The sequence below is a fragment of the Panicum virgatum genome, chromosome 3N, assembly GCF_016808335.1.
Source record: "Panicum virgatum strain AP13 chromosome 3N, P.virgatum_v5, whole genome shotgun sequence".
Lineage (NCBI taxonomy): Eukaryota > Viridiplantae > Streptophyta > Magnoliopsida > Poales > Poaceae > Panicum > Panicum virgatum.
This window is the reverse complement of record NC_053147.1, coordinates 49,448,936-49,463,359: the sequence shown is the minus strand read 5'-3', so window position 1 is coordinate 49,463,359 and position 14,424 is coordinate 49,448,936. Positions and strand designations below refer to the sequence as shown.

Below are 14,424 nucleotides of genomic sequence, written 5' to 3'. Positions count from 1 at the left end.
AAGATTACATGGAATGTCCTAGCCGAGTACAGTTGGAGGCCTACTACAACACGATCGGGTAGTTTCCTTTGTATTGCAGCTAGTTCTACGCCAATTCGGGTAGTTTACAAGAGAGGTAAGGTACATCCATGAGCTATCCCTTACTCTGGAACATTCTATGCCTATAAGCAGTCCCGCTACCCCGGGTCTGACACCTTCTGTAAACGTTAAGACATACCAACACGGCATTTCTGTGGCACCGTTGCTAGAAACTAACCCCTCCTAGTGATGATGCTAAGAAATGCCAACAAGGGCCAAAAGAAGAATTCATTCTTTGTTGAAGCTTCTCTAAAGGAGTAGATGGTGAAGCTGCTTCCTTTGGAATTGTTGCCTTTTCTTTGCCTTTTTCTTTCTCCACAAAAGCAACCTTTGAAGGTGACGTATTAGAGGTGTCATTCTCATGAATCTTGATGAGGCTTTCAGGTTCTGGAAGATTCTTGAGGCAAGGGAGGGGGAGGGCTGTAGGACACTTATTCGGTAGTGCAAAAGGGATTTTATCTTTGCCATGTTTTGAAATAATTGCCCAGGCAGAAGAAGACAGGAGCTGCTTTGCCCAATGGAAGCTAGAAGGAATAACCAGCAAAGGAGTGAAGAAATCTGCCCAAATGCTAGGGATAGAAGCTAAGGATTGTGAAGTTCTAGGGGCCAAGTAATTTGCCTACAGTCTGACTACATCATCGTTATTCCTGAAAGGAGAAAGCCTTGAGACAAGATCTGGATCCATACTGGGTTCTATGAGTTGCACAAAACCAAGCTGTAGTTCTTCATGAACCTCAGCATCAACCTCCGTGTGAACATTATTGTCATTGTCTATATCAAGAAGCTGGTCCTTTATGAGGTCATTTTCCTGTATTTCATCTGGCATGATCTGAATGTTGGGTATGAAAATGTTAACCTCAACATCTTGTTTAGCAGCTTGAATTGGATTCATCTGTTCATCAGCCTTAGGAGATCCATCTCCCTCATCAATGATAAATTCAGGCAAAACTTCATCTTCTACCTGGTTGCCTTGTTCTTCTATAACTTCCACACCATGAACCAAATCCTCTATATCCCCCCGGTCCTGTTCCACAGGCTGATTCAGGTTCAAGCCATTGGGGTGTTTTGCAGAAGATCATTTAACTCAAAGAAGGGTTCTCCTGGCAGAGCAGCAGGGATACCAGCAACAATAGGAACATTATCCAAGTTGAATCCTTCATTTACAGGAGCATTATTAACATCAGCTTGTTCTTGATTGGGATAGGGCTCCCAACCCTTCATGCTTGTGGATTCTGCTGGGCTTGTGCAGGATCATTGTTATCAGGTGGACCATTTTGTCCAATGGGCTATCCAAAGCCAAAAAACTCAAAAAAAAAGGGTTGTAAACCATCTGGTCCATTGGGTGGAGGTGGGGATTCATCAGGTGGTCCTCCTCCCAAAAGATTTGCCTGGAGGATTTCACATTGGCAGGTCCAAGACTCACCTTCAAAGTTCTCCCCTTTTGAACAAATAATAAACCAAGGAATTTCTGTCAAATCCACCACTCTTGCCTTAATATGACTCTTGCTAAGTGATTTGGGTCCTCCTGCCATGCTAGCAGCTTTCCAAATTCAGTATTTGCCTTCGCTATGTCATGATGTTCCCAAAAATCCAAATTGAAGCCTAACAGCATTAACCAAACCTCATAATTCATAGTTGTGGTCCTATTATTCCACCCTTCGTTGTGAGGCTTGAAAGAAATGTTGTAATTGCCATAAGCATGAGGACCATTCTGGATCAAAAAATCTCGGTCATGGAACAGATTCAGTCTGACATAGGCCTGGCCATAAGGACAAGGCTGAATAGTTCTAAAACCAACCCTCCTATGATTAACCAAAAGTCTTCTATCATATCACGAATTGAAGTAAAACAAACTTCCTCTGCTGGTAAAGGCTCAATTGAGACAATTGCAACATCACTATTTCGTCCACGCAGGCCCCCAATCACCGCACAGGACATGGCTTTCTACTGGGAACCTCCACTCTAGTGCTACCTCGAGGCATAAAGGGACGAGGATCAACAAAGTGAAAGACCATGGTCTCACCTGAAAGAGCCGATGAGCTTGGATTGGAGGGAGGGACTGTAGCACCTTCCACCGATGAGGATTTTCTTAACTCTGGCGGCACCCTACTCTTCCACCAAACCGATTGACAAGTAGTTCCAGCCTCCAAAGGTGCCTCTGATCGATCAATGCGGATCGTAGAAGGAGTTTGATTGGGAGGGATGACCGGTTCGGCCGCGCAGCGGAGCAAGGGACCAAAGTATGGAAGACGAAGCGGCAGGGGAGGAGTCACCATGAAATTTCTGGCAAAACTGGCCAAATGAATTGAACACCGGGGCGAGGGGCAAAGAGGCCCACCTACCAGAGACTGAGGTCTAGCAAACCATGAAGTGAAGGAAGGAAAAACTCATGTATCAGGCGAAGGGAAGGAAGGTAACTTCTCTGACATGTACAATCCCGGGAACCGAGGCGGGAACCGACAGTGAAGTGCAACATGGCCGAGCCTGAAACAAGCCAAGCAACACACTCAGGAAAAACACGTGGGCCTTGCATGCTTATGCGAGAGGCAGCGAGAACACTGATGGGGGCCCAGGAAGGGCTGCAATAAAGAGGGTTGCGCTGATTTCACCAAATTATGGGAAGGAAGCTGTCGGTCCTGATGGCCGCAAAATGGGAGCCCAGATTAAGAGAAACATTCAAATTTAAACCTTCCGGAGATTTAGGGCGAGATTATGTGTTCATCTCTATGCCCGTGTTCTTCGCCCCAACCTGGGAGCTAACTGGTCACCAAACTTTAGGCTTGTTCGTTTGAGTCATCAAATTCCTCAGAAGATCCATGGAATTTAGACGTCCAAAGACAAAAGGACGACTCAGAGCATGTGATCGGCCAAGAGGTTATGCATTGGAGCCAGAAAGAGGCAGCCTCGAAGAAGCAGGTGGAGGAAAGGATGAAGAGAGAGCAACTTCAGCAAAATTACGCTTATCTTTCTTAGATAAAACCAGTACCCACGGTTGGGATGTGGCGCCAAGTGAAGACAAGATGAAGGAATTTGCAAGAGACATACCATGCTCATTCCACATATTGAAAGAAATCTTGAAGATAGAATTGGTGACAACACCAAGTTTATAATTGAAAAGGCCAACTTCTCGGGAGAAAGCTGTGAACTTAAACATCCAATCCTGAATTTCAGCGAATTCGGAAGCAACTCCAAAACAGATTGGAGAATGAGACCCACATTTTCTTCATTGATTTTCAATTTGGAATGAGCGAAAAAGACATGTTGGGGGAGTAGCCCAGCCTATAAGATTAATGGGCCTCATATAGCGGCCCAGGGACCTCTTTGTAAATATTGTACCCACTAGGGGGCCGGGGCTAAATTGCCGGGCCGGGGCTAAATTGCCGCCCCCTCACCTCCTATATATAGCTGGCCCAAGGGGTCAAATGGGGACTTTCTCTCGTGGTCAAATGGGGACTCTCTCTCCCTTTTCGAGCTAGGCATTCTCCTTTTCGAGCTAGGCATTCTTTCTCACTACTGCTTCGCGGAGTCTTCTCCCCGAATAGTTTGGCGCTCACCGCGTGTTTGGCTCGAAAACGAAGCCCACAAGTACCACACAACGTAGCCTTCGGCGCTAGCGACTTCGGCTCTGACTTTTCGACTTCGCGCGACTCATCTTTGGCTCTGCATGGCTTCGGCTTCGCGTGGCTTCGGCTTCGCACGGCTCACTTCGCATGGCTTCGGCTTTGCCGGGCCGGGGCTAAATTGCCGCCCCCCTCACCTCCTATATATAGCTGGCCCAAGGGGTCAAATGGGGACTTTCTCTCGTGGTCAAATGGAGACTCTCTCTCCCTTTTCGAGCTAGGCATTCTTTCTCACTACTGCTTCGCGGAGTCTTCTCCCCCAATAGTTTGGCGCTCACCGCGTGTTTGGCTCGAAAACGAAGCCCACAAGTACCACACAACGTAGCCTTCGGCGCTAGCGGCTTCGGCTCTGACTTTTCGACTTCGCGCGACTCATCTTTGGCTCTGCATGGCTTCGGCTTCACGTGGCTTCGGCTTCGCACGGCTCGCTTCGCATGGCTTCGGCTTTGCGCGGATCATCTTTGTCTTCGCGTGGCTACAGCTTCGCCCGGCTGCAGCTCGGCTTTGTGTGGCTACGGCTTTGCCCGGCTGCGGCTCGGCTTCGCGTGGCTCGCCTGGCTGCAGCTCTTCGGCTCACAAGGCCACGGCTTCGCCCGCTCCAGCTCTTCGGCTCACAAGGCCACGGCTTCGCGTGGCTAAGGCTCCACAGGCGTCGCCTTGCTGCCGAGTGCCGAGCTCCCCGCTTCCTGCAGCGGCCCACAAGGCTTCCTTCTTCTGAAATCCCAAAAAAGCTGCAGGAAGGGCCATATCAGGAATCGATCCTGCGACCAGCCCCTTGGGAGGTAAACATGCTAACCAACTGAGCTACTGTTTACTGATGCTTGTTTTGCTTTGGTAATTAAATAATATAACAATTATTACCTTCGTCTTGCCACCATACTTTTTGTTGGCATTACTAATCATTGGGTCACATCTCAGTCATACTCCCTCTATTCACTTTTCATAGCTATATTTCAAAAACTTAAATGTTCAAAAATGATAGCTATATTTACTATTAGCATGGGTATTGACAATAAATAGCACTAGTTACAAGGAGTTAAAACATTGGAGGACCAACAAAAAAGTCTGTGACATTTATTAGATTGATAAGCACACTTGTGGTGCCCTTGGTCATTGTGTCATATGGAAATATATCTATCAAAACTGAATGGAGGGAGTATATCTCGAGCTGACAATGGATTAAATCTTTTGTCCCTTCGGTTTTAACTTTTGGATGGTTCATATCTTTTGTCCCTTCGGCAATTATTGGGCTTCGGAATTTGGATGGTTCACATCATCAAGAACCCTTCGATTTCAACTAGGCAGGTTGGCGCGCTTTGCGCGCCTGTAGCAAAAGATTTGATGTAAAATAATAATAAAAATATATTATCGTATATTACAGTTAAAGCAATATCGTGTTGATATATTTTGGCAACGTATTGATGTATTGAATGAAGTGTGATAGGTATAGTTGATAGATTGTCATATAATTATATTTTGCGAGTTTATGAAGTGGAATTAAAATCCAATAAGTAGTAGGGGCTAGCACGTGTAGACGTAGTGTATGAAATATGGTTATTGTTTTCATGTAAATAAATAATTAAATATATTTTGTGGGTGGATTCCAATTGAATATTATGTGGGTAACACCTAAATAACACACAGGGCCCACATGGACCCTGTATAAATAGTACATAGAAGAATTTATTTTGTGTATGTTAGTAGATATAATTGATGGATTAGCTTACACTAATTATTAATTTTGGTAGAAAAAATGATAGGGTTAGAAATGAATGTATGATTCAATTATATTTTGCGAGTTCACAAAGTGAAAATAAAATCCAATATATAATAGAGGTAAATGTAGTATATAATTTTTTTTCATAAAAAACTAAATATTTAAACACATGGGGCCACTTTTTAATTTTTTTTATTTTTAATTTCGAATTATATTTTTTTATTATGAACAGTACCCGGTGGGGCCCACATGAATAGTACTTTTTATTATTTTTATTATGAACAGTACCCCGGCCCGCATGAACAGTACATTTTACTATTTTTTAAATGATGAACAGTACCCCCGGGCCCACGTGGGGCCGCGACGCATGAGCGCGCGCCAATTCCTGGCGCGTTAGTATAGTACTCAATTGTAAATATATAAAAGCGGCAGCAGGTGGGCTTCGTCACATGATACGATGATATCATTATTAAATTCATATTTGAGCTTCAGCTCCTTCGATAATTGGGCTCCGGGTATGTATAAGCATCTGCCTCCTCGCAATAAAATGCATAACTATATAAAGAATTAATTTCGTGCGCCCAAGGGGATCAGACCATCGTGCAGGAAGATTTATTTTGCAGTATGTACAGTAAATTTGTTATTAACGGATTAGAGCAAGTATTACGGGTGGCGGCGGAATGTGATGTGGAAGAGAGAGAAATTAGGAGAGAGAAGGAAGTGGACGTTTTGCGAGACGCCGGCGCGCAGCGGGCGGATGATCACGCGCAGGGCTTCTATTTGCTGTGCTACTGTCCTGCGCAGCGCTTATTGGCTGCTGCCGCTTGCCCAGGCTGCTGCTGCTGCAGCAGCTACAGCATTAAATTTCCGCCACGCAAACTTGTTTTGCGCCCGCTGCTGCCGCAACCATAAAACTTGCTCTTAGGCTCTAGAAATGACAAGCCACCCTGGAACCTTCTGATCTTTATTATTATTGAATTTCGGTTGCCACCTTTCGGAATAGGCCTCGGCATCCTATATTTTTTGAGCTTCAAATAACTTGTAGCACAAATAATGTTGATCAATACTCAATATCCATTTTTGGAAGAAAAAAAAAAGATTGCTACCTTTCAGTTCTTAGCGATGAAGCATCCTACCCCTCCGATTCAAAGGGCTGTTGTCATCAGCGGAAGGGCTGAAATGCCCGAAATAAGCGGACACGGTCCGACCTCACTTTTATGGCAATGGCATTCAATGTCCTGCTTAATATCTTACGATTTACCCTTCGTAACACCTTACTTCATTATATGCTTGTGCTAACTCCTTGTTTAATTACATGCTTATCCTGACTCCTTTCATTTGAAAGGATACTATCTATCTGTTGTGCGGGATTTTTATCAAGGTAAGAAACTCTATTTTGCCCTTGTGCTTGCTTACTTTGTTCGTGTTCTTCACACTGTCCACTTCACTTAAATTATCATGCACTTCGGGGTATGGGATTTCACCCCGAAGCCAGAAACAGTCTTATATGGACCTTCGGTTATCTAATGTCTAATAAAAGATACTCATTGGTTTTCACCACAAAGAGAATTATAAATGATATTTCGGTTATCCGAGGTTGATGCAAGATTCTCCTTCGGGCTATTGGTTTTCACCCCGAAGACAATTATATACGGTTTTCGGTATTCGAGGTTGATACAAGGTTCTCCTTCAGGCTATTGGCTTTCACCACGAAGAAACTTTATATGAGGCTTCGGTTATTCGGATGTCTAAGTCTTATGCAAGATTCACCTTCGGGCCATTGGTTTTCACCCTGCAAATAATTATATATGGGGCATCGGTTATTTGAGTTTGATGCAAGATCCCCTATTCGGATTGTTAGCTTTCACCCCAAAGCGACACTCCATATGGGCTTCGGCAAACTATGTTTTATGCAGGATCCTCCTTCGGGTTTTTGGTCTTCACCCTGAAGCACAAAACATGGTTATATATGGAAATGATCATACTTTGGTCTTATGGAATTTTATTTGGCCTTCAGTATTGATTGGCCTCCGGTTATTGGTGTACTTGACAAGGGTGCACCGAAGCGTATATTCCTCTTCGTTAAGCGAAGAGGGGAGTCATCGGCGCATTGCAAGTGAATGCCACTTGGAGAAATGAGCCCAGGGCTCGCGAAGCTGAGCGGCCCGCAGCACCCTTTGGTCTCAGTTCTTAATTTTTTCCCAGTCGAAAAAGACCTTCCGCGCAGAGCGCCGAAGGCATTCAAAGACCTTCCGCGCAGAGCGCCAAAGGCATTCAAAGTCCTATCGTGCGGAATGCCGAAGGCATGGAAAGTCCTTTCGTGCGAAAGGCTAGGGCTTACCTATGCGAGCTAAAGAGCCGAAGGTCCCCTAAGAGAAGTCCTTTTGTGCGAAAAGCCGAAGGCATGGAAAGTCATTCGGCAATTATGCCGAAGGCATCCTAATATATTTGAAAAATATTGCTCTCTTAAATAAAAATGATGCAGGTATTGCAGGTATATAAATTGGCATCTTCGGAATGGCAAAATTCTCTCTTAGGTCTTCGAATTATTGTTGAAAAAACAAGTTATCAACACCAATGACTTTCGTCGCAAGTCGACTTCGGAGGGGTCTTCGGCATGCATCAGCCTACCCCTCTGACTACGGCCTTCGCCCTCGCCGAAACAGCTCGGATCGAGGGGCTCGCCTTCTACTTCGACGACGACAGCTACGGCCCTCGCCCTCGCCGACATAGCTCGATTCGAGGGGCTCGCCTTCTACTTCGGCGACGACTGCTCCGGCCTTCGCCCTCGCCGACACAGCTCGGCTCGAGGGGCTCGCCTTCTACTTCGGCGATGACTGCTCCGGCCTTCGCCCTCGCCGACACAGCTCGGCTCGAGGGGCTCGCCTTCTACTTCGGCGATGACTGCTCCGGCCTTCGCCCTCGCCGACACAGCTCGGCTCGAGGGGGCTCACCTTCTACTTCAGCGACGACTGCTCCGGCCTTTGCCCCCGCCAACACAGCTCGGCTCAAGGGGGTTCGCCTTCTACTTCGGTGACGACTATTCCGGCCTTCGCCCCCGCCGACACAGCTCTGCTCGAGGGGCTCGCCTTCTACTTAGGCGACGAATGCTCCGGCCTTCGCCCCCGCCAACACAGCTCGGCTCGAGGGGGCTCGCCTTCTACTTCGGCGACGACTGCTCCGGCCTTCGCCCTCACCGACACAGCTCGGCTCGAGGGGCTCGCCGTCTACTTCGGCGACGACTGCTAGGGCCTTCGCCCTCGCAGACACAGCTCGGCTCAAGGGGCTCGCCCCTCCACTTCGGCGGCGACTACTTCGACCATCACCCTCACCGATACATCTCGGCTAGAGGGGTCCGCCCTCCACTTCGGCGGCGACTACAACGGCTTTCGCCCTCGCCGATACAGCTTGGCTAGAGGGGCTCGCCCTCCACTTCGGTGACGACTACTTCGACCCTCGACATCGGCTGTTTTGGATTCGCCTCCTGAAGAACCTTCACTCCCCCCACTATGAACTCCGACCAAGCGGGGCTGGGGACAGGGCAGACTAGCATCACTTTACACGTCTAGTTCTGACCGGCGCTCGAAAGCGGAGAGCCGAAGACACCGCATCCTCTACTTCGACTACATCAACTGCGATGAAGAGTGATTCATGGAGACAACGAGATTCAACCAAAGTCAAGCGACGAAGATTCCGCTTTCCCCACCGCCGAAGACCTTCATCACCGCAGAAGACATTCTTCACCGCCGAAGACCTTCATCATCCTTAAGACCGAAAACAATCAACAACTAGACTGTATCTCCATGTATATGTGGGATTCCGCTTTCCCCACCGCCGAAGACCTTCATCACCGCAGAAGACATTCGTCACCACCGAAGACCTTCATCATCCTTAAGACCGAAAACAATCAATAACTAGACTGTATCGCCATGTATATGTGGGCCCGCTAGGTGTGCGTGCTCTTTTCCCCATCTGTTTTGTCCCATTGGGTTTTTGGATGGAGTTTTTAGTGAGGCGTACGAGCGGGCGGTCATGAGGACAGTCCTCGTGGCCAAGGTCATAGATAGTGCTAGGCCATTTCCTATGTATTCAGCTACTATGTTTTGTCGTATCGATCAAAACAAAGTAACTGAGTGGCTACTGTTGGGGGAGTAGCCCAGCCCATAAGATTAATGGGCCTCATGTAGCGGCCCAGGGACCTTTTTATAAATATTGTACTCACCAGGGGGCCGGGGCTAAATTGCCGCCCCCCTCCCTTCCTATATATAGCTGGCCCAAGGGGTCAAATGGGGACTCTCTCCCTTTTTGAGGTGGGCATTCTTGCTTTTGTTCTGTGAGACTCGTGCGTGCTCCTCCCTCTCACTACTGCTTCGTGGAGTCTTCTCCCCAACAAGACAATAAGCCAAAAACTTTTTTCATCATCAGAGAAAGGGGAGATCACGGGAGAGCCAAAGACTGATTGTCCCTTGTTTGAGAAAGCAATCCCAGGGGTGAAATCGAGGAGTGAAGAGTCCATGGAGAGGATGTTGGAGAGGAGTAGATGAGGAAGCCATCATTCAGGAGAGGGGGGGAGCGAGGCGCCGAGAGCCATGTGGTATCAGTATTCAGTACTCGTAGGGATCGAGGGTGAAAAAAAATTCTTTTGGGGACATTCTTTAACATGTATTTTTTTTGAATCTATTCCCTCCATTTTGAAATGTAGGTCATTCTATTTTTCCAACAGATTATGAAGGTGGAGAAAAGACTCTCCTACCCCTAATTATTAAGCATTGGGACTCTATTTGAGTAATTAAATATGTTCTAATTAAAGTATCATCCTCTTTCCCATGCACCTTCCCCATATGCACCTCACCCTACATGACTTCAATTAAGATGGTTTGATCCACTCTCAACCTAGAATGTCTTATATTTGAGTACAAAATTTAAGATGTTTTGATCCACTCTCAACCTGAAATGTCTTACATTTGAGTACAAAATTTGAACTTTAAAATGCCCTATATTTCAGGACGGAGGGAGTACACCTCATCACACCTTACTCAGATCCGACAGGTAGATCCAGCATAATGGTTATGGTGGGTCTAATCTGAATGAGAAATATTTTCAATTATTTTCGATCTTTATTATAGTATAGAAGATAGATATAGAGGTTTAGAAATTGATTTTGTGCAAACTATGAAAACTCCAATGGAGACGAGGATGCACATATGAGGGCTAAGGGAAGAGGTGGGGAATTTTTGCATTTTGACGCCCGCCTCCCCCCAGTTGCCTGGCACTCCTGCACATCGCCCCCTGCCTCCGTTCCGTCTGCCCGTCTCCCGTCTGGTACCGATTAAACGCTCGCCGCCGGCCTCGTACGAGCTCCTCCAGCGCAGCCGCCCTCCGCCGCCCACGAGTCGCCTTCGTACGAGCCCACCCATCGTAGCGCTTGCGGATCTCCCGCAGCTCGAGCTCGCGGCTGCAGGCGCCCGGCCGGAGGGGCTCCTCGGAGTCTGCCATGGAGTCCGGCCGAGGTGCACCGCCCGTCCGCGATTCGCCGCCGCCCGTCCGAGATTCGCCACCGCCCAGCCTCACCACCCTCATCCCGGTGAGATATGTTTATCCGTGCTTCAATTCCGCGTCTCAAGCTATTTGTTCAATTTCGCTTCTCTATTTATCCGTGCTTCAGTTCATCTCTGGAACTACCTAGCTACGTAGCATCCTATCTCCAAATTGCCTGCTTGCATTTGAGAAAAATATGACGACCATCTCCATGATGTCTGAAGCATTCCATTCAGTACAAGAGCAATCGAGCTATACTACCCGTGTATGATGTGAAATATTGCATCTTTACTTTATTTCATGTTTCTACTCCGGTTGGAGAGATCAATGGCTATTTTCGGTAAAGCATGTTCTAACGAATCACTTTCATGAAACTACTGTTGCATGCCTAGCATTTTCTAAATTGTTTTGCATCTTTCTTCAAGTAAAAAAATCAGCTTAGCATTTAAAGCAGGATCAGCTGGTTTTCTAATCGCGCATCTGATTTGCAGGCCACCGACTTTCTCAAAATGGATGTGTTGCTTCAGCTGGCTTGTGAAAGTGCTGCTTAACTGGTGGGAAGAACACCAGAAGATGTCCAGTCTTTGTTCAACTTGAAATCTGTTGTGAGCCCATCGGAGGAAGCTGAGATCAGAAAGAAGAACCAATGGGTGTTCGAGTGATAACTAGGCAACCAAGATTTGTACACATTGCCTGGCCTGCAAATCAAGATTTGTAAACTAGTGATTCCAATTTAGTTACAGAGAATAGTATCAAGATTTAGCAGCTGAGATTGACACTGATGTACGGATTTGTAATCTGAAAATGAGATTGAATTGTGTTGACAGTTTGATACAGGTTCAGATTGAGTGAACTTAGATAATGAGATTGAGTCAATTTAATATTTCAAAAAAAAAAGAGTCAATTTAGGTTCAGTTTCATGTATTGTCAAATATTGATGGCAATTTCCTTAATGCAATTTCGATTTGCAGTGTATCCTCTTAATGCAATCAGTGTACTAAATTGTTGCTTTGCTGCCTAGCAATGCAGGAGGGAAGAATTGATGAAATTGAATTGTGTACTAAAATGATTAATGAGATTGACTAATACAGATTCTTGCTTGTTCTAACAGTGCAAACCAGTTTCTATTCTTGCTTGTTATGTTTTGTACAATATAACAGGATGCTAATTAGCTAACATAATTTAAATTTTGTCGCCGGCCTGGACGCGAGGGCATCTGCAGCGCGAGTTGTCAGGCGTTGTGCGGCAGCCAATTACTCTTGTAAACACATTTTTTCACTAGTGACATCATTCAGCTTGTTGCTGCTAATTTTCAGATCAATATTGCTGCATTTTGAGTTAATCACATTCCTTTTCGATTCATGTTTTGAGTTCTTTTTTTGATGTTGTATGCACATGCACTTTTTTTAAAGGTTAACTACCCTTGATGGTACATGGTTTGGCTCAAGAAGGCAAATTTCATTCATATTCACGTGATAGTACAACCTTCACTGTACAAATGGACTCCTAATAGCTCTGTTTTCTTTTTTGTACAAATGGACTGAATGTACAAACACCTGGCCAATCATTTTAGTTCACAAGACAACTGATTAAGCAAGATTCAATTTTTCTTCCCTCCTGCATTGCTGGACAGCAAAGCAACAATGCTGACCATCTTCTTCTGTTCATGGCCATGATCATGTGACAGTTCCAGCAGGCCGGTCACTGATTGAATGAGGCTGCTCAAGGTAGATACTATGATGGACTGAATGTTTCACGTGAAATTGTCATCTATTTTTTATCTTCCCACAATATCAGGCTTGTCGTGAAAATGTGATGAATTGAGAAGCCATGTTCAGTTGTTCAGTTCTTCAGTCGTTCAGTCTTCAGTTCTTCAATTCTTCAGTCGTTCTCACTAGTAAAATGAGATTGGCAGCCTGTCTCATCCTGCCTGATAGAAGAACTGGTAAACAGTTTGGAAAAACAAAGAATTCAGGGTAGTAAGACAATCTAGAGGACATGTATTTGAGATGATGTAAAGCTAAAACATGATCTGAAAAGGGAAGGAAATAGAGCAACTGAAGACTGACCCAAGTTACAGAGCCAATAATTAGTTCCATGTGGCGATGGGGGACTCGGCACAGCAATGGGGTGGTCAAATCAATAGCAGTGGCGGCGGCTTGGCGAAGGGGCAGCGGCGGCGAATCGTGACGAGGGCGCCCCATCGCGACATAGGGCAGGCAGTCGCACCGGAACGGAGGCGAGGCCTGGGGGAGACGCGACTATGCTAGAGCTCGTACCCGAGGGAGGCGGCGCTGGAGGAGCCGGGGCCGTGCGGGAGGTCGTACGTGACGGCGGCGCGGCTGGAGCTCGAGGCCGGCGGTGCCTAGGGCAGGCACTCGCACAGGGGACGGAGCGTTGAATTGGTACCAGACGGAACGGAGGCAGGGGCGATGTGCAAGAGTGCCAGGCAACTGTGGGGGAGAGGCGGGCGTTAAAATGCAAAAATTCCCCACCTCTTCCCCTAGCCCTCAGATGGGGATCCTGTGGCCTCCGTTGGAATTTCATAGTTTGCGCAAGAATCTTGGTTTTCATAGGATATGGTGCCTTCTTATGTCACCCTATCCCTTCAGCTGTACCCTCGTTCCTCTAGCTCCCAAATTAGCAGATGGTGGCGTTCGCGTCGATAGCGCTCAACGGTAGATTGAAGCAGACGACGACACTCAAGCCTAGAACCCCCTACGAGCAGCGACTAGCCGGCTAGCAGGAGGCCCCGAGATTCGATTCTTGTAGGAGGGTGGAGCGGTTCGACGTCTAAATGGGACACGAAAGCCAGTCGGCGGCCAGCGACAGACCAAGACCTACTGCTTGCCCAGGCACCCAGCCGTAGATGCTGGTACGCCGCCCCTTCTCTCATTCCTTTGATTCGGTTCATTTTAGCACGCCGTCCCCATTTACGACCCCAGCACGTTCCTATGATCGAACCCGCCGTTCTCGTTCCATGATCCGAAATGAATGTTACGCGAATGGGGAACGCGGCACCGTACCGCGATCCTTGGGGCCGGGTCCGACGAAGGTAGGGTTGGGGAAGGAGGGGGAAAGAAGCGCGTTTGTCGGCGGCGGGCATGGAAATGGCACAATTACGATATGTAATAAGTATGCACAATTGTAATAGTATATATATTTAAATATTTTTAATAGCCGACCAGATAAGGATAACAAACGGATCATGTGTCACTAACTCGCTCTGGGCTCTCCGGCTTCCGCCTAGATGTCAAGATGGGAACGGGCCGACTCGGTCCTGGCCTTGGACCCGGCCCTATGGCCTCGAGGTCAATTTTACGGGTCATGGATCGACCCATTTCTTCTTGATGTTATGGCCTTAATGGCCCATTGGGTATTATGGACCGATCCAAATATTTTTCTATAATCCTAAACTATGAATACTATGAACATTTTTAAAAAAGATAAGATTCAAGATTAACATATATC

General features: G+C 46.7%; 1 long non-coding RNA gene across 1 annotated transcript; it reads left to right on the top strand.

Annotated features, from left to right (window-relative positions):
• The first annotated feature begins 10,666 nt into the window (after positions 1-10,666).
• Positions 10,667-11,928, top strand: LOC120666087. The gene is made up of 2 exons (XR_005671547.1): positions 10,667-10,999; positions 11,445-11,928. It is a non-coding gene; the product is annotated as an uncharacterized LOC120666087 (long non-coding RNA).
• The last annotated feature ends 2,496 nt before the right edge of the window (positions 11,929-14,424 follow it).